This window comes from Choloepus didactylus, chromosome Y, assembly GCF_015220235.1.
Source record: "Choloepus didactylus isolate mChoDid1 chromosome Y, mChoDid1.pri, whole genome shotgun sequence".
NCBI classification, from domain to species: domain Eukaryota; kingdom Metazoa; phylum Chordata; class Mammalia; order Pilosa; family Megalonychidae; genus Choloepus; species Choloepus didactylus.
Window position 1 is genome coordinate 7,177,170 of NC_051335.1, and position 18,499 is coordinate 7,195,668.

At 38.9% G+C, this 18,499-nt stretch overlaps 1 pseudogene; it reads left to right on the forward strand.

Annotated features, from left to right (window-relative positions):
- LOC119524069 overlaps positions 1 to 18,499 on the forward strand; it is a 63,929-nt pseudogene that overhangs the window by 4,886 nt on the left and 40,544 nt on the right.

The window sequence follows — 18,499 nt, forward strand, 5'->3', positions numbered from 1 at the left end:
TGCAAAGATTAGTCCCTCCTGATAAATTCTAAGATACTATGTAATGTCCTTTTGCTTCCTTCAGAAGCTTGGCTGTGAACCAGGTAAACTTTTCAAGGAAGGACAGATAGATATTTGGGTTTCTATGGAGATTAATTTTACTTTACAGAGAAAGTGTTTGGTAAATGCAAGCTGTTATTACCTGAAGAAAGCAGTACCTATGTAGGCGGAGGGAGGTGATCCAGGAGAGAACTTTTAGAACCATCTATGCAATATAATTTTCTGCTAAATATATGCTGAAGTGCATTGTACACTTGAATGGCAAGATGCCACGGAGAGCAGTTAACGGTATCTTTTTGCTTATTTATATAGGTGGTTATGCTGATCTCGGTTAGTGATTTGCTGACATACATTGATGACAAGTAATTAACCCCTGAGTTAGGCAGCACCTTGCAGTACTGCCACAGTGAATGGATCATCTTCAGAAATGTATGTTGCTTCTGCCCTTACTGTAGAGCCTATAGTTCTCTTTCAGCCTTTACATTTAGTTCTAGACTTTTCTTCCTCTTTCAGGGGGGAAAAACATTTCTGGGGCTCCTATTTTTCAAACACACATTCAACTTAACATCTGGATTTTGTTCTGTAGGAAATCTCTAGAAAGGATGAAGAATCACTGAGGATGACAGCTGAAGGAGAGGCCTAGGGAATAAGGAGCTCTTGCTCTACCCCACCCCTTCCTGTAGCCCTGTAGTAACTTGAAGAAACAAAAAGAGTTTGCATTCAAATCCCAGCACACCTGATTTTTAGCTGTAGGACTTTGGACAAGATACATAACCACTTTGGGTCTTAGTTTTCCCAACTGTAAAATTGGACTAATAACACTTACCTCATAAGGCCCTTGGGATGATTAAATGAAATCAGTGGAAAATGTTTGGCATAGCACTTGGCATATGGTTAGCCCTCAATAAATGTTAGCAGTATGTTTATTTGCATCAGCCCAGTGAGGTTCCTGAGGCAGTGAGATTTGGAGCAAAGAGTCCTTTGGTTCTAGATATTTCCAAATAGGGGAGGGCCCTATACCTCACAGCTATGCGTCTTTGGTTCCAGAATCTTGACTCCAAATCCTAGAGAAAGGAGAACACCACAGAGGGAAATAATGATGTTTACATCAGAATTCGATATTTCTCATGCCTGTTCCTCATACAACAGTTCTATCCATTTATACGAAGGTGCTTTAGCAAAAATAGCAGTGTCTAGCCTTCAGTAACCTGTAAGTCAACTTTGATGCCCTCATCTCTCGTCCAAAATAAAGTTTTTATAAAACAGGTTTACCAATTGCAGAGTTTAGTAAAATAAGGAAAACACTGCAAATTTTAAGGACATGAAATAAATCAATCAGACTATGGCAACTCTAAGGAATAGTTTTTATCAGTGTCCGAGTATTAACACAGAAATTTAGATAAAATGATATTCAGGAAGACTCTTAACCTTGTTTTTTAGTTTCTTAGAGGCTTAGATGCTATCATAGAGTTGATTTCCAAGGGCAATGCCAAATTTCCTTACTAGAGAGGAGTTCATAGGGCAGTATTTGCTGTCATACCTCAATCAAAGTAAACACAATTTCTGATCTAGGTTTTGATGCCTTGGAAGAGTTACCCTAAAATTAAAACCGTCACTGGCTCTTTTCAGGCTATAGAAAACTTTGCCCTCACAGTGAAGGAAATGGCACAGATGTTACAGTCCTTTGGAACCAAATTGGCTGAGACAGAACTACCAGATGATATTTCTTCAATAGAAGAAATCCTTGCAGTTCATGCTAAAAGGTATCACCTGTTGAAGGTATGTCTGATAGTGTGTGTATTAGTTAGGGTTCTCTAGGGAAGCAGAACCAACAGGAGATATCTGTAAATATTGTGAGATTTTGTAAAAGTGTCTCACACAACTGTGGGGATGGACGAGTCCAAATTCCGTAGGGCAGGATGCATGACTCCAAATTCCATAGTGCAGGCAGCGCACTGGCAACTCCGATGAAGGTCTTCGATGAACTCCCCAGGAGAGGCTGGCTGGCGGAAGAAGAAGTGAAAGTTCTCTTTCTTCTCCTTAAAAGTCTTCAACTGATTGGGTTAAATCCAGCTGACTGAATTCTCACATTGCAGAAGGCATGCCCTTCGTTGATGTAATCGGTCACAGCTGCAGCCAGTTGACTGACGATTTAATAAACCAGCCTTCTGCTTTATTCATCAGCCACAAATGTCCTTGCAGTAATGGTTAGGCCAGTGCTTGCTTGACCAGACGCCTGGGCACCATCACCTGGCCAAGTTGACACGTGAACCTAACCATCACAGTGTGGATAAACAAGTTTGCCATGGTCCTTATTTTTGTAGTGAGGTTTTAGTGTGTTTCTCATTGATTGCTGTGTAGAGAGACAAATGACATATTTATATATTATGAAACAAACTATTAAAAAACAAGAATTCTTTATGAGAGGAGTATGGATATGTTGGTTCTAAGGGTCCCCTTCCTAAATAGTGCATTGTCTTGTGGAGCCATTCATTTTTAAATACAATAGTTTATAAATGGGCCAGAATAAGAGATCTGTTACCTTGTACTCTCTATCTCATGCAAAGGCCTTCTCATTTGGAAAGGAAGAAGAGAATCAACAATCAGATAGGTGTTCTCCTTTGACCTCCACCACAGGTACGGTGTGAAATGGGAGAAGAACTTGATAAGGAGTTAGGAGGCCTGGCTTCTTGGCTCAGCCCTGCCAATAACTACTATTGTGAACATGGCAAACATTGCTCAGCTGATGACAACTCTTTTCCACAAAGTAGTAGTTCTCAATGTTGTCTACAATAGACCAGGGATGGCAAGCTGATATTCCTCTCCTACCCTGTTCTGTCTGGAGTGTTAGGTTGTGAAGGATTCTGAGGCACATTTCATACAATCAACAAGTCCTTTTGGATTCTCTTTCCCCCCAAAATTTAACTACTATCTGAGTAAGCACCAGGCATCCATATATTACTCATTTCCTTTATATGACAATAGGCATCCTGGGGACACTGACAGAGATTTAAGCTCTATGTAGAGGTAACAGTTTTATATCTAAGAAGAGAAGGGAAACTGAATCACAGTCTAAAAGCAAAACTGTCCAGGGAAAGAAAGCACTGGCACTCAGAAGCTGTGTGATGTTGGACAATATGCTTAGACTCTTTGTGCTTCAGTTTCCTTATCAGTACAACGAGGTTCATTGTGATGATGGTGATGATGGTGATGATGGTTGTTTTAGTTCGCTAAAGCTGCTGAAATGCAATAAACCAGAAATGGACCGGCTTTTAACAGTGGGGATTTATTAGCTTACAAGCTTACAGTTCCAAGGCTGTGAAAATGTCCAAATCAAACCATCATCAGATGATACCTGGACTCTTCTGTCACATGGCAGGGCACATGGCATCTATTGGTCTCCCTTCTCTTCTGGGTTTTGTTGCTTCCAGCTTCTGGCTTCAATGGCTTCCTCTCTGTTTCTGTGGCTTTCTCTCTTAGCTTCTTCTCTTTCTCTCTGTTTCATCCCGCCCAGGGCACTCCTCAGCTGAAATAACCTATTCAAAAAGTCCCACCCACAGTAGGTTTACACCCACAGGACTAGATTAGCTTTAAGGACATGATCTTTTCTGGTGTATACACAGCTTCAAATCACAATGATGATGATTCATGCACACAGGATAGGGTTGTTGGGAGAATGAAATGAAGTAAAGTATGTGATGTATGTACAGTGCTTGGCACATAGTCAGGTCTTCATAAACATTAGCTCCTAATGTCCATTCTCTTCGTAGAGGTGCCAGAGGAACTGTTCCCAGAAAAACACATGCACATCCAAATTTTTACTTATCCCTTTTGGGGAGTTCTCAGATCTCTGGAATTTTGGGGCCCTCTTAGATATCTGAAGGAGGTCTGTGTCCTTAGATCACTTTCCAAGGTTAAGACCTTTTGAGTAGAAGTATGTACTTTATGATCAATTAATTATTGCCAGATGTGGTATAAAATAAGAATTGGGAAAGGCAGTGAGTGGTAATAAGGATTAGTAGAAAAGGCATCTAACTATCTGAATATACACTACATCTTATTTGTAACTGCATCCTTTCTAAAGTGGTGGTCTTTATTGTGCTGTGCTGCTGCTGGTTTAATTGTGTCTATTAAAAATATTAGCAGAATCGAATGGAATAGACTAGAACTTTCTACCCTTAAGAGAAGGAGGCTACAAGTGTAGCACATAGTACTTATGCCCATAAGGATCTCATGAAAATAGTGACTACAGCAACCATCTCAAGAAGCAGCTTGTGGGCTCTGTGGTACTGAGGTATTCTTTAGTTTTTCAGATGGTTTTGAAAGCAAAGGTCATTCTAGAACTTCTGTTTCTATTCTCCTGGCCATAGATGTATGTTCCTACCTCTTCAGGTCATTGATGCAGATTACTAAGAGGCTGATGCATCCTGTTGTGCATTTGTACAGGATGATATTACAGCCGTAACCAAAGAAGGAAAAATTCTGCTGACAAATCTGGAAGTGCCTGACCCTGAAGAAATTGTCTGACCAAGAATTGAACATAATCAGCAAATAAGTGGTGACTGGCAAACTATTAATAAGTAAGTACTCCCTTTTAGATTTAGAGTTGCCTATTTTTTAAAAAAAGAGGGCTAAAAATGTTTTAATTGTTGAAATACATTGATAAATGAAGCAATTTACATTGTGGTACTAAGTAGAGATACATGGTCATTAACAAATAAAGAATTTTCCAAATATTCTACTAACCATCCATTACAAGTCCATGAAAATAGTATAAAATTAGCATGATGAGATGACATGATTATATGAATGTAGGGTGGGAGACTCAATGATTATGAAGTATTTGTAGTTACTGAAGCCTTTCAGTAAAAAAAATAAAAATTTAATCAAAATGTGCATGTGATGTGCAGATATAAGAAGTTTGTTTTGAAATATTGCCATGTAACTCATTCCTGATATAGTAAATTCTCTGATGTTTAATTAAAGCTGAAAACCAAAGAACAAAAAAGGACAAGAGACAACAATAAGAATCAATTTAATGATTTAACAGCTAAAAATTAATGTGAAATAGAAATAGTGAAAGATAACAGCCAAATACATTAGTTTGGGAAATTCATTTTTAGGGCTGTTCTGGTTTGTTAATGCTGCCAGAGTGCAAAATACCAGAGATGGATTGGCTTTTATAAAAGGGGGTTTATTTGGTTAGACAGTTACAGTCTTAAGGCCATGAAGTGTCCAAGGTAAGGCATCAACAATCAGGTACCTTCACTGGAGAAAGGCCATTGGCATCCAGAAAACCTCTGTTAGCTGGGAAGGCATGTGGCTGGAGTCTGCTTGCTTTCAGGCTGCGTTTCAAAATGGCGTTCTCCAAAATGTCAGTGTCATCTTTCAAGGGCCGCCGTTGAAATATCTGACTCAGCTGCAGCCAGCAAGATCCTTCTGTCTGTGCTCTTATATAGGGCTCTAGTAAAGTAATCAAGGCCCAGGCTGAATGGGCAGGGCCACACCTCCATGAAAATTATCTTATCAGAATTATCATCTGCAACTGGGTGGGTCACATCTCCATGGAAACAACCTAATCCAAAGGTTCCAACTTAGTCAACGCTAATGAGTCTGCCCCAACAAGATTACATCAAAGAACATGGCTTTTTCTGGGGGACATAATATATACAAACTGGTACAAGGGCCTTATTATCATAAGTTATAAATCGAATAAGGATATTTTTATATAAAAAAACTATCAAAAATGTGCAGTGAGAGTGAGGCCCCATCCTGGCAGAGTGAGAAGCTTCAGGGCTCCACCCACACAGAACCTTTGAACAACCAGCAAGAACTGGCAGACACATCTTTCTCAAATCTCAATGAAATGATTTACGGACTGTGGTAACTGGGCAAATACCAAATCAAGAAAAAGACAACTTAAAAGCATGGTACCCCAGCTGGATCCTCTCCCATCTACTCACCAACTCAGCAAGGAACTGGTTCATACTCTCAGTGTGGGTCCCTGGTCCCAGTTCTAGATGGAGCAGAATAACTCTTGTGCACATGCTGGGAGCATATATATCTGGCCCAGTATTGTCTGGTGGTGGCCTGAGGGACTTGCTATCCTAAAATGTACCATGCAGAGCTCTCCTATAGACCTATGTGGGAGAGCAGTCAAGTTGTGGTGCCTAGGGTAAGGGATTGCTGGCTGTAGGGCATAAGGAACAGTGCCTGGGACCATGAAGGAACTATTTCCTAGGGAAGAGGGGACATTTGGAACCATGTGAACAGGGGAATTCCTAGGGCCACATGCCCATACCCAAGACAAAATGTATGTTCAGAAAGGACCAGGGAGGCAGTTTAGAATTTCCTCAGAAATGTCTGTGCCCAGTATAATGTCCCACAGAGCCAAATTCTTTCTAAATCTTGGTGAGCAAGCTCTTGATTATTAAGGCAAGATAGTATTTTCTTCTAATTTTTTTGTGCAGTCATTGGACACAATGTTGACAGCTTCGGATGGTAGGGCAACATATACCCCTCTATAGTTTCTCCTCATGTCGTCTTCTGTTATCAGTTCTTCTGTTACCTCTTCAGCTGCCCTTGCGGGTCCTGGGCATGTGCCCAGGGGCAAAAGAAGAAACCAAGAGTTGCCTTTTGAAAGGGAATTATACATTTTGGGGGCAAGTTTTTAAGCATGAAAGTATTCCTGGACGTCTAGACTTCTGGGAACTCCTTCCTAAGTTGTCTCAGAGATGATTTTGCTTGTGGACATGAACCTTTGGTCACTGTTGGCCTCTACCTGAACCAGGTGTCACGGGCTGGAACTTTGCCTATAATTCTTAATGGTCATACCAGGTTTATCTACATATTTACAAAACAAATCCATGTTTTAAAGGACTTCTTTGACTTTTCTTTGTTAAGATTACTGACTCAAGTACATGATACGGAAATAGCCTTCGATGGATTTTCGAAAAACACCAACTAAAAATGGAGCAGTATCTGCAACTATGGAAGTTTGAGCAGGATTTTCAAGAAGTAAGTTATATTTCTTTATATAAATAAATACGTTCACTTGTGTGTATAAATGTTACGTTCTTCCAACATGCTAAGGTGAATAAATTAGCAGGCCCTTACAGTTGTTTTCCCAGTGCAATGCAATAAAAGGGCATGGGCTTTGTTGTCAGAGAGAATATGATTCAAATGACAGCTCTGTCATTTACTAGCCATGTGACTGGGGCAAGTCACTTTACCCTGAGGTGCCACAGTCTCCTCATCTGTGAAATAGGGATATTATCTACCTCATGAAGTTATCAGAATTGTGTAAAATAAGCTAGAGTGCTTCATATAGTGCCTGGTACCTAGTAGGCAACCAACAAATGGAGTTGTTGCTTTTGTTGTCATTACTGTGAGATATAATTCTTTGAAACATTCGCTAAATTAACATTGACATATTATACTTAGCTTCTTTTCATTATACTGGAGGTTCTTACTCCTTGATCATCAGGCATACATTTGCAAAATGCCCATTTATCTCTATGGAGAGGGAAAAAAAGAGGCAACTATGCGTGAACCTTGACTTAGAATGATGAAAACCACTACATCTATAGCTCACTCATTTCCTGTAGGAAAGTGCTCAAGTACCGAGGTATATGACAGGGTCATTGTTGCCATCTGCCTTGATGTTTATTATTCCCAGCTATTTAAGCTATAAACTGCTTTTGGACTATGAGATAGCTTTCCAATGAAATAATACTAGTTAATACTTATTGGTTTTTAAATGCCATTCACCTATGCTGACCGTATTTATTATGATTTAACAAAACTTTGTTTATGATCCTTGAATTTACTTCTAGGAAAAGCCTCACAGATGACATAAAATCGTGTTTAGTTAACACTTTTAAAAGATTAAAAGTATGTTACAGTTGAACTCTCCTGGGAAACCCATCATGTATGGTCAAGGGACGTAAAATTATTTTAGTTTCTCCCATTTCTTCTGAAGTCATGTCCAAGCTCCTTCCATTGTCTTTCAAGGAATTTTACCAAGGATCCAAGAAAAACTCAATTTTTCTCTCCTCCTTGGGCTCAGCTTGTTTTCTGTCCATAAGAGGCTTACTTGCATGGGGTTTCATTTGTTGTAGCAACATTGAGTTTGGGAGGCACATGGCATTCTCTCCTCTTTTGAAATGCCGTATTCTCCTTGAAGCCTTCCTTAAAGGAAAAATTGGTCAAGTTGCTCTTGATCCTTCCAGGTCTTTTATGTTTGTCCCATACGCCACCCCCACAACAGGCATAAAAATGGTACTTTCCATGCATATACCCATTATTCATCTATTTCTATCTTAATTTTGCATTCATACTTAATTCTTGTCCTGTAGTTACATGCGGTTTCTCCAAGTCATTGCTGGCTTCTTATCTATATGGTTGTTTGTCTTGGGTTGTAATCTCATTCATAGTGTCTCATACTGATATACAGACAAGTTCTGTTTAGAAGGTTAACTTAAAATTTTTTTTTATTTGGAAATAATTTCAAACTTACAGAAAAGTGGCAAACAAGCAGAGTAGAAAGAAACACCCAGACACTTTTACCTAACTTAATTTATCAATAATATTTTGCCCCATTTGCTTTATCACTTGTTCTCCCTTCCTCCCTCCCCCCCTTACAGACACACACACATGTTTATTTTTTCTGGCAGATATTTTTCATTTGAGAGTCAGTTGCATATGTGGGCCCTTTCCCAATAAATACTTCGGTATGCCTAATATTCTCTTACATAACCATGCTACGGTTATCAAATTCAGTAAATGTAACATTGAAGTAGTACTTTTATGTTATCTACCATTGGTATGCCAATTTTTTTGGCACAGTGTATTTTTATTTACCATAAACCATATCCATTTAGCTTTCTTCATGGCAAAATGGAAACAAATCCATTATGGCTCTTCCATTATTTTCTCCTGCATTATTATTATTATTTTTTAATTATTTACACATTTTTTATTTAAGCCCCTCCTTGCTGATCCTGATTTGAATCACCCTGTCAGGGTGTTGTTGAATTTCTCCACTGTAGAGATATTCTTTTCTTCCTGTAACTAATAGGAAATCTGAGGGGAGAAAGTATAAGGTCATGTAACTATCATGCCCCTCATCAAAATTTCCTCATCAATTTCATGTCAATTGATGATTTTTGCTGGAACCAAACTTTATCATGATGGTTGCAAAATGATGATTTTCCACCTCAAGCATTCCTTCCAGATTTGCGTTCTACTGTGAGCAAGAGCCTCCCCTTTTCACCATTATTTATCTGTCTGTTGGATTCCTAGATTCTGTTTTTTAGTGATTAATAATTCATTTCTGTTCTTAATTATTTTGGTGTTTCAAACTGGCTGCTGCGTCCTTGAGATGTGTCCCCACAGTTTTGAAATCACTTCCTTACTTTCTGGCATAAGGAGAGATTCCAAGTAGTCTTGTACCTCCTCTGCCCCAGATTGGAATTAGCCATTTCTCCAAGGACAATTGGTTTCTTTTCCTGGGAAATGGTATTAAAGATCAGCATCTGGATGCCAGGTGTGCTTATGGCTACTGGATGATCTTTGCTTCCAGTACTATTTAGCATAGAGTTAGGGAATATTTATGCATATGTACAATTACATGTATACATGCATACAAATTCATACCCACATGTATGTGCGTATACACATACAAATTGATCTTTTAGAAATCATGAATTCCCACTATCTAGGGGTTCAATTTTAAGGGATGAAGTTTTAATTTCCTGGGTTGCTCAAGCAAATACCATGAAGTAGGTCAGATTAAACAAGGAGAATTTATTTGCTCACAGTTTTGAGGTTAGGAAAAAAGTCCAAATCAAGTCATCATCAAGGCATCATCTGAAGACTGGTGTTCTGGGGCTGGCTGCCCACCATCTTTGGTCCTTAGCTTGCCATGTGGTGGCAGCACCCAGTCTCTCCCTTCTCTTCTGGGTTCCATTGATTTCAGCTTCTGGTTGCTGCCTCTGTGGCTTTCTCTCTGTTTGAATTTCATTCCACTTATAAAGGACCCCAGTAATAAGATTCACCATAATTGAAGTGGGTCACACCTTAACTGAAGTAGCCTCATCCAAAGGTCCTACTTACAATGGGTTCACACCACAGGAATGGATTATGTTTAAGAGCATGTTTTTCTGGGGCATACACAACTTCAAACCACCACAGAGGATATCTTATTTTTTTAATAACACAACTGAAAACATTTTTCATATGTGCAATTTTTCCATGTTGACATTGTTATTTAATAGCATTCCCTACAAAACTTCATTATAAAGGGAAAATCCTTAGTAACTTGTATGTTTTTGGAAACTGTTTATCCCCTTTCTTTAGCTTGTGACTGAAATTGAACATCTCTTAAATCAACAAGCAGAGCTGGCTGACGTAACAGGGAATGTGTCTCAAGTAAAACAAAAAATATAAATTTTGGAAAGCTTAGATGAAAATTCTCAGGTAAGACTACTTTTTTAGGTGTTTGCTATATTGATGACAGTTAATAGTTATGTTTTGGTGGGACTTAGGATAAACACTTACTATGATTAATAGCAACATTCTGAATCATTAGCACCATATTATTGGTCCATATTCTGTTCTGTTCGTTGTAGGCCAGGGGTGGCACTGCAGAGGTATCATCTTGTAGTTGTAATGGCAGTTTCTCCGAGATAGTGATTTCCACTGTTTTGAGTCCATCAGTAGGAACGTGAGCATAAATCATTTGAAGGAAGCTAAAAAAATGTCCATCAAAAATAATATTTGGTCCTCACCAATAATCATAATGAAAATGATAGAAAACATGTAAGAACATAATTCCTTAAATGCCCAGCAGGTGCATAACGCACTTGAATGAAACATAGACATGTATAGACAGACATACTTATTCTTACTAGGTACGTGATCTTGGTAAATCAATGAAATTTTCTAAGCCTCAACATCCTCATCTATAAATTGGGGGGTAAAACAACTTCCTTTACAGAGCAATTGTGAGGATTCATTTAGATGGTGTATGTAAAGCTCTTAACACAGTTTATGGGGTATAGTAAGTTCTCTGCTAACCTTAAAGCTTGGACTTGGGGCTTTAATGCTTATGAAACTCTAGCTTTTCCTTCCTGTCTTGTGTGCTTTCAACAATAGGTTTATGGGCGTACCACTGTATCTAAGACCAAAAATTGAGAGGTAACTATTGCAGTGACCAATTCTGGAATTATTCTTGTAGATCTCTGTGATGGTGAGACAATGTACAAATCCCCATGGTATAGTAAAAAGAGAAGGCAAACTGGCCTGGAAACTAAGGAGCTTTGATTTTAATTCTGGTTTTCTTGCTAGGAAGAAAGGGTAGTCACTTCCTTATTCTGGGCTTCCATTTTCTTCAGTTTACCTTGACAGACATTTCCTGGGCTCCTATTATGTGTCAGTCCCTAAACTGACCGTATCAAAAGGTCCCTTTTGATACGGAAACCCTGTGATAATCACTTTAAGCATGTAGTCAGGTGGGTGACGACTCTAATGAGATTTCTGAGGCCAGGATGATATGAAATACATTAGTTTTCATTTGGCTGTTGTGTTTTGATACATGTAGTTCTGCTCTAAATCTGTACATTTCAGGAGAAGCAAATCTCAACCACATTCTGGGTGGGATGGTCAATTTTCTTTTTCTGTAATCAGAAATGTGTGAGCTTCTGATGACATCACTGGCTGGAGCTAATTATTGTAGCTGTAAAGTAGCTTGCAGAACAGCAGTATGACATTGAATCACATTTTGGGCAATATATGTCCTCGGCTGAACCAATTTGCTTCTGAACCATTTTCTTCTTTTTTTCCCCTGTATAAACAGAGATCATGCAGTCATTATTTTCCTTCTTTCTTAAAACCAGGATCTGATAGCTAAGGCCCAGTTTGTGATATTACATGGACACAGGCTCTCAGCAAATCACCATTATGCACTGGATTTAATCTGCCAGCGATGCAATGAGCTACGTTACCTTTCTGATATTTTAGTTAATGAGATCAAAACAAAACGGTTACAGCTCAGCCGAACCCTCAAAATTCATAAACTCCTACAGCAGGTAGTGTCATGGGAAATGGACCATCTTTGTAAAAGGGATGTAAATTTTTTGCCTGGGTCTTCTCGGTCCAATATGCCTTGTCCTTATACCTCACAGTTCACCTTTTATCTTCTTGGTGGTTATGGGGTTGGGATCTGGGATAGCTTTGGAATTACAATTTGTAAGAGGCCCAAAGGACCAAATTTGATTATGGTTATTTAATCTACTTATGTAGCCTTTGTGGCAGGTTTGATATTGGAAGAATCTGGGCATCTGTTCTGAATTTCGAGATTGTGGTGGTGACTGGTTCCTTTCTACCTTGGATGTGTCTCTGAATCCTCTGTTCTGGTGATCAGTGATTTGCACTCCGAACACTTTAAAAAGTCCCGGAGGCATTTTTCTAAAGCCTGAAACTCTTCCCACATTTCATAGTAGAGTAATAGAGATTTAACAGTGACTGGAAAATACTCCTCTCTGACTTGTGGGTCTGACCCCTTTCATGAGTAGGAGATGAATAATAAGGTTACCCTGCAGATAGAGTCTTAGCAGTGGAATGTAAAATAGGGGTATCAATTATGCATGTCATTATTTGAACATAAACGTTGTAGACTGTGTATCTTCTCTGGCAAGGAAACCTTTATTCTTGTCCTCAGCAATCCTTAAGGATTTCTTTTATACTTCATGTGTTGCTGGGAGTTTCATATTTCTGTTATTGATTTTGGGAAAATAAAATGCAACCAAGGTGTTGAGACAATGGTCAGACTCCTGCGGCGGAATAAATTTCGTGTTAGCGAAATGAATGCAGTGGTTCCGACCTTAGCTATGAATGAGAAATATCTATGGAGCCCCAGAAAAACGTAAATGCCAGGCTTATAGCCCTGAGCTACTGAATTGGATTTTCTGAGGGCAGAACGCAGATATCTTTTTTTAAAAAACTTTAGTTTTATTGAGATATATTCACATACCATGCAATCATCCATGGTGTACAGTCAACTATTTACAGCCCAGTTATCTTTATTTTTCAAAAGCTCTGAAAGCAATTCCAGTTCTCAAAAACCAAGGCACTCTTAATAGACAAATATATTTCCTCTTTATCCATGCATGGATTTTTCTTGATTTTTTCACCAGGCTTGTCAGTGCTGTGATGAAGGGGAATGTCTTCTAGCTCATCAGGAAATAAACAAGTTTCAGTCTAAAGAAGATGCTCACAAAGCCCTCCAGGACATCAAAAATTTTCTTGAAATGGCTCTGCCCTTTATAAATTACGATCCCGAAACCCTGCAATATGAATTTGATGTAATTTTGTCTCCTGAACTCAGGGTAGGAGGCCCCCCAATCCCACCCCACAAATAAACAAATTAATCAGACTTTGCAATCGTTGTGGGTAAGAGTTATACTACCTCCCAGCTAACTAATGTGTAGTTACACAGTCCACTAAAGGGTCAGTGATAATTGTGGAGATACTGTTAAGCATCAAAAACTCCAAAGGCCTATGCTTGTTATATAAAGAAGAGCAATTTCCTCTCTGAGCTCTGGCTCCATCATCTTTAAACTCCTTTCACTTTTGGGGAGCTCTCACACATGTTTTCTTGCGCATCCTTGGAGAAAGGCCCAAAGCTGGGAGCAGGTCAAGAGTGCTCCACCCCAAACATTTTTCTTTTGTGCTGCAGTGAGCACCAACAGATGCTCTGTGGACACAGATCTGGCTTTCCCATGCAGTTTGGGAATGAAGGGATAGAGAAAGAATCGGAGTCTTCTTGGGGAAAGGGGAGCAGGCTAAAGCAGGGTGAAGATTGATGGTTAGTTCAGTACTGCCTTCTTGTAGATGACACGTAGGACTCCCTCCACATTGTACAGAAGAGTCTTTGTTATGCTATTTGCGGTGAAAACGTGAGTCTGAGGATGGAATGGTCTCTCAACCCATGCTTAGCTGCAGATCATAGAGGATGCCACAGCAAATCAGAAACATGGCTGTCGTAGTGACCAAATGATTCTCTGGAAGCAACCAAGCTTAACCCTAGCTGCCTCCCAACATCTACTGGGGCAGAAGGATCTGTTATCCTGTTACACCAAGGAGGAGTATAAAGAGAATGTCCTGCAGGCTTAAACTTCAACTACAATGACAGTGCCATTCATTGGATTGTTTTTATGATTTGTTGACCTTATCAGACCAAGCAGGAAAGAGTAAAATGCCTTCTCTTCTGGCCATTCTCCCTTCCAGCACATGATGGGTTAATCACTTTAGGTGGGGTCCAATTTCTTGACTGCCTGAGAAATTCTTTTTCATGTTGTTGTGGTTGAGATCTTTATTTCCAGTGGTTTTAAAATGGTGTGGAGATCATACATTCATCTGTTTTTACCTTACTTTCCTGAATTTCTCCATTATCTTTTCAACTCTAATTTTTTTTGACGGCATGAGTCTGAGAAGTATAAGAGGATTTGTAATGGCCTCATCTCAGAAAATGTTTCATAGAATTTTTCTGCAACCTCCAGGTCCAAATGCAGTCTGTACAACTGAAGCTTGAAAACATTCACAGTATATTCGAGAGCCAGCAGGCTGGTTTCAGGAACCAGACAGATAAACATGTGAGGCCAGTGCAGTTTGTGGTGCCTGGATCAGAAAATTTGATGAGAGCTACAACACTGCTGTTTACCCCCAAACATGGTAAAATATCTTACATTCACCTTTTCTATCTCTTCTTTTCTTGCTATTTTTTTACATTGTTTCTATGATGTACATACTGGATTTTCTCTTCAATTCTGATAAATTGACATTTTATTTAGGCATATTTGATCGTGTTTAAATTATACTGCACAAGGCAAGATTCATGGTTGAGATTATAAGTAGTAGTAATAGCTGTAGTACAGGATGACAGAAATCTCGGGACTGAAGTTCAGCTTTGCAAATAAGTCTGGAAATTTTACCAGCCTTGAGATATTAAGCATCAAACTCATCTTTTTTTTTTCAGCAGGTTAAGGAAAACATTTGAAACTGGTATATATACACACGCACATATATTTTACTACTTATCTGGGAAAACTATTGCGTGATTCTTATAAGCTCCTTGTAAGTGAATGGCTTAGCAAATAGAATAAATTGCCTTTTCTAAATAGGTGCAGGTAAACAGAATAATTTTGTTGATAATTAACTGTTACAGACTCCATTTTCTAGCTTTAATCTTTTTTTTAAATCTTCATTTTATTGAGATATATTCACATACCACGCAGTCATACAAAACAATCATACATTCGATTGTTCACAGTACCATTACATAGTTGTACATTCATCACCTAAATCAATCCCTGACACCTTCATTAGCACACACACAAAAATAACAAGAATAATAATTAGAGTGAAAAAGAGCAATTGAAGTAAAAAAGAACACTGGGTACCTTTGTCTGTTTGTTTCCTTCCCCTATTTTTCTACTCATCCACCCATAAACTAGACAAAGGGGAGTGTGGTCCTTATGGCTTTCCCAATCCCATTGTCACCCCTCATAAGCTACATTTTTATACAATTGTCTTCAAGATACATGGGTTCTGGGTTGTAGTTTGATAGTTTCAGGTATCTACCGCCAGCTACCCCAATTCATTAGAACCTAAAAGAGGTTGTCTAAATTGTGCCTAAGAGTGCCCACCAGAGTGACCTCTCGGCTCCTTTTGGAATCTCTCTGCCACTGAAGCTTATTTCATTTCTTTTCATTTCCCCCTTTTGGTCAAGAAGATGTTCTCCATCCCACGATGCCAGGTCTATATTCCTCCCTGGGAGTCATATTCCACATTGCCAGGGAGATTCACTCCTTCGGTGTCTGATCCCACATAGGGGGGAGGGCAGTGATTTCACCTTTCAAGTTGGCTTAGCTAGAGAGACAGGGCCACATCTGAGCAACAAAGAGGCATTTGGGAGGAGGCTCTTAGGCACAAGTATAGGGAGGCCTAGCCTCTCCTTTCTAGCTTTAATCTTGTAGATTATCTTTTAAATGCAATTTTATTGAGATATATTCACACACCACATAATCTATCCAAAGTGTACAGTCAGTGGCTCACAGTATCATTATATAGTTTTGCATTCATTGCCACAATCGATTTTAGAACATTTTCATTATGCTAAAGTAAAGAAAAAAATAAAAATAAAAAGAGCACCCATAACATCCCATACCCCTTATCCCCTTTATTATTTATGTATTTTTGTCTTTATTTTACTACTCAGTCTTGTGGATTATTTTTAACTGTGAAACATCCATTTCCTTTCTAAGTCTATGGGAAAAATAATTATTCTCCTAATGTTGTTAACCTACTCTGCTTCAGTTCCCTTGAGCTGCATTTGGGGCATCTCATGTGAGGGTTATTTGGCCTTTGGGGCCCTAAGTTAGTTGAATGGGTTAACATGGCACCAAATTCAGTCTCTCTGATCTGACTTTGAGTAGATCCAGGGACTTCTTTATATAGAGAAACGGCTTTGAAATTCAGAGAAGGCTTGAGCTGGAGCTAACAAGCATAAAAACACATCTCATCCCCGGCATGGATCGGAGGTAGCAAGTTCAAAGTGGTTGCAAGATTAAAAAGTCTAGCAAGTAACTAACTAGGCCAGGCCGATGGAAGTTATATAGTTAATAGCTATTAAATGTAAAAGGACACTCATCAATAAAACTAGAAACATTGCCTTAAATGAACAATATCAACTAAGATGATGCTGAAAAAAATGAGTATAAAGCACAAAACAATAAGGAGATAAAAACCAACAGCTATAAGAATAAAAATAGACTAGTTGATGTTTTAAAGCAGGTGAAGAGCAAGGGTTTTATGGTAAGACAGTCCTCAGATTTCAGGTTCCATTTACTGACTGTGTGACCTTAACCACTCTGAGCCTCAGTTTCCTTGTCTGTAAAATGGGGGTGATGATACCTACTTATTTCGAAGGGTTGATTGTGAAGATTACATGAAAAAAAATTGTAGAACATAAGAGGTATTCAGAAAATGGGATTATCCCTTCCCTCTGGGTTAAGGCTTCTTGTTTAATCAACAAGGACTTGAAAGCTCAGCCCCTCCGAGGGGGATTCCTTCAGTGTTTGGGACTTCGGGTTGAGGAGTGGGATTCCAAGGGGACTGCCCAAGGCCCACTCAAGTCACTAGTCACTGAAAGTACATTTTATTTTGTTTCATTTCATTTTTTTCTTTTTGATATCCTTATTTAATGGCTTCATGCTTTCTTTCTGTAGTGGGAGTTGAATACTCTTTCTTTAAAGCATGTAAACTTTTTTCGAAAAGTACATATCTTTATTATATTGTTTTTTTTAGCTAATACATTTTCAGAGTTTGCGTCGCGGGGAAAACCAGCTTGGCATCTAAAACCAGCAGGAGCTCATTCTTGCATTCTGTCTGTCTGCAAGAAACTTTTTCTTTGTTTTCCACAATAACCATCTTTTATTCCCCCTTAGTATTATACTTACCTTGGAAAATGACTATAAAAAGTCGATTATATATATAAACTCAATATCTTTCAAAAAATAGTCACTCAAAAAAAGAGAAAAATTCGCAAGGCTGAAATGAATCAGGCTCTCTTTCTCAGCTTAGAGACTTTTTTGTCACCTGCAATAAAACTATCTGTTGGCGGTAGCTTGGATTTGCTTCAGTCTGAGACTGCCTAATGTATTTATGAGGAAGAAGGCAGCTCACTGAATAAATAATGTGGATGGATAAATGATTTTATCTGTCATAGTTTCTGAATTAAATCAAAGCGTTATTTATGTTCCAAACCTTGTTCATTTTGCCTCATTGCACTGTGAGCAATCAGGGATTATAACAATCAGTCCCAAACAAATCAAAACCTAAAATGTTAATTTATTATAAAAACGAGCTGAACTAGTTTTATGGTTTTTTTCCCCCATTGTTCCATTATTTGTTTTGTCTTACTTTCTTTGCATCAGTAGAATTCTACACGTAGCTCAGTGCCTGGCACCTAGCAAGACGTAATAAATATTGAATGACCATAGAATATAGAGGGGAGTTAGGGAAGGACATTGGTAGTGAGGGATAAAATGTAAAATGTGGTCTGAACAGCCAAATATGTATCTTTAGTCTAGCTCTTTCTTCTGAGCTCTAGAACCCTGCTTACAATTTGCCTCCTTGAATTTCCCATTGGCAACTCAGACTCAGCATATCCCAAACTGAACTCATCTCCCCTGCAAACCTCCTTTCCCAATGTGTCTCTTCTCAGTTTCCGAAGCCTGGGACCTTGACTCCTCTTTCTCCCTCATGCCCCTCCTCTAATCAGTCAAAAAAGTCCTGTGGGTTTTTTACCCTCTAAGTATCTCTCAACCCCCACCCACTTCCTTTCATCCCATTGCCACCCCACCCCGTCATTTTCTCAGTCCAAGTTATCATCTGTTGC